Source organism: Cibotium barometz, chromosome 6 (assembly GCF_041138505.1).
Source record: "Cibotium barometz isolate CiBa-2024 chromosome 6, ASM4113850v1, whole genome shotgun sequence".
In the NCBI taxonomy this organism is placed as follows: domain Eukaryota; kingdom Viridiplantae; phylum Streptophyta; class Polypodiopsida; order Cyatheales; family Cibotiaceae; genus Cibotium; species Cibotium barometz.
In genome coordinates, this window is record NC_141051.1 from 24,500,566 (window position 1) to 24,503,090 (window position 2,525).

The window sequence follows — 2,525 nt, forward strand, 5'->3', positions numbered from 1 at the left end:
AGATACTCCGATGAAGGAATGATTGGAAATTAAGATTCAACCGGATACTTGGAAGTTTATGATCAGTAACACTATGATTTCATTAAATGACTGAATTAAATACATTTGAATTTAGGAAAAAGGCAATTTCATAGTGGATGTGTAAGTGTTGTGACTGGAGTTAAATTTGCTTGAAAATCAGGCTAGGGGGCCTGGGAACTCTTTTCCCTGGTACCCGGGACAAAACCTAACCAAATTCCTAATTGGATCCCATCACTACAGTGGTTGGGCGGTTGGCTAACCCATGGGACTGGTGGATGGGGTTAGGCTGGACTGATGGATCCGTAAATTGAGACTCAATTTTTGTTTAGTTCGATAGATGAAGTAAATCCCGGACAAAAATTGTTCTATGGAAAAGAATCAACGGCTGTGCCTCTCAATGAGGAAAAAAGCATTGGTCTCTATGATCCAAGTATAGTCTTTTTCCCCCTAATCTGACTATAGGACTTACGGGTTCGGTCAGATGAGCTCAGTTAGTTAAGGCTTTTGACTACGTTAGGGAAAAGTTATCCTGGTCGAATCGCCCGTGCTTTCCAGGCAAAGGAAGTTTTTTCGGGTTCGGTTTTGGAAAAACCGATGGATTAGTTTCTTGTCCGGATATCCATGGGCGAGGTCCCGAGTGTGAGACCCTGCCCCGCGCAGCAAGAAGTGTTACTTCCGCTGCTAGCACCCCTGAAATTGTTGCGCGGTGGGGACAGGGATCTTACATGCGCCCTGTCATACTCTATTTTCTTATGTTCTCTTTAAACTCTAATAACTCTCTATGTGTGTGTGTGTGTGTGTGTGTGTGTGTGTGTGTGTGTTGGTGGACATGACATCCAAGTGAAGATGTGTGTGTGTGTTGGACTCCATGTCCAAGTGGAGATATGTGTTAGTCTTCACATCCAAGTGGAGTGTGTGTGTGTGTGTGTCTTGGACTCCCTCTCATACTATGTTCTCTTTTCTTCTCTTTAAACTCAAACTCAATGCATGTGTGTGTGCGTGTGCTGAACTCCACATCCAAGAAGAGATTTTTACTTTAGAAATTGATGGATCCCCTCTAGGAATTGATGAATCCATCCGGTCCAATGTCCAAGAGGAGATACTACATATTCACTCTAGGAATTGATGGATCCATCTAGTCCAAGATCTACTTGGATCGTCTTGCCATGTGGTGTCAGTAAAGTCCAAGATAAGAGTTGGAAATTTGAGATAGTTTATATACGAATGTACCCTATGTGAAATTAAAGTGTGAAGACTTTCTCCACAATTTGAACTTAGTTCTCTTCATTTTCTGCCTCTCTTACAGCATCACTTATTTCCTCCATATCTACTTCATCTCTTCTTCTTCTTCTCTCAGCCTCTTTTTTCTTCCATCTTAATAGTCTGGTAAACTTTGTTAAACTATGTTTTCTAATCATGATTTCTTTGTGATTTAAACTATGTTTTCTAATCATGTTTTCTAATCATGATTTCTTTGTGATTTTATTTTGTTTGTTATGTTCCGTTAACCTTCCTGACCATGATGTCATTTGTGAAAACTTACAAGGTTATTTGTCAACTCGACTACAAGGAAAACGGAGGTCAAGGTTCACAACATTTCTTTAAAGTTTTATTTTTGTTATTTAGATTGTTGAGCCCAACGAAATGGTAATAATGTAAAGGTGGATTCATTAGCAATCACCACTTAACTTAAATATTCAATGAGTTTTGTTTGATGTGATTTTTATAACCACGGTCATAATTTTTGGAGAATCACACTGGTGAAAACTCTTGGAATCATTTTCTAGCCTTTGTCATTTGGCCCATGGAGTAGTTGATTGCTATGAGTTGAACACCCATGAGTCAAATCTGATCTTTTATGCTGATCTTTCTTTGTGGTAGCATCAACTACTTCATTTGGCCCATGAAGTAGTTGATTGCTATGAGTTGAACACCCATGAGTCAAATCTGATCTTTTATGCTAATCTTTCTTTGTGGTAGCATCCATTCTATTGATGAAGTCTTTGACCTTTGCACTCCTTTCAATGATGATTCACCACATTGTGTTTGTGGGAGGTTTTTGTGGCTTTCTATCTTTGCAGGTAGTAGTGGTTCTTATGGCTCCCTATTGTTTTACCATTATGTGAGCAGTAGGTTCTTATGTCTATCTCCATTTTCAGGAGAGTAGGTTCTTGTGTTTGTTTCCCCATTGAGCTTCTGCAACCTTAGTTATGTTGGTTCAAAGAGCGGGTTCATATAGATGATCTATGGGGACAACTCCAATCACATCCCTTCATTGGTTGAAGTGATAGGAAAATCCTCTTGGTGTGGGCAAGTAGATTTTTCCATGTCATTCGGTTGTTTTTACTTTGGTCTCCACATCATAGAATGACTTTGGGTTCCTTGAGTTGAATTTGATGATGAAACTTGATTAATCTTGACCATTTTAGGCACCCATATGATGGTATTTCCCTCATAATATCCCTGAACCTGGAGTAGGTTTTTGGGTACCCATCTTTGATGAA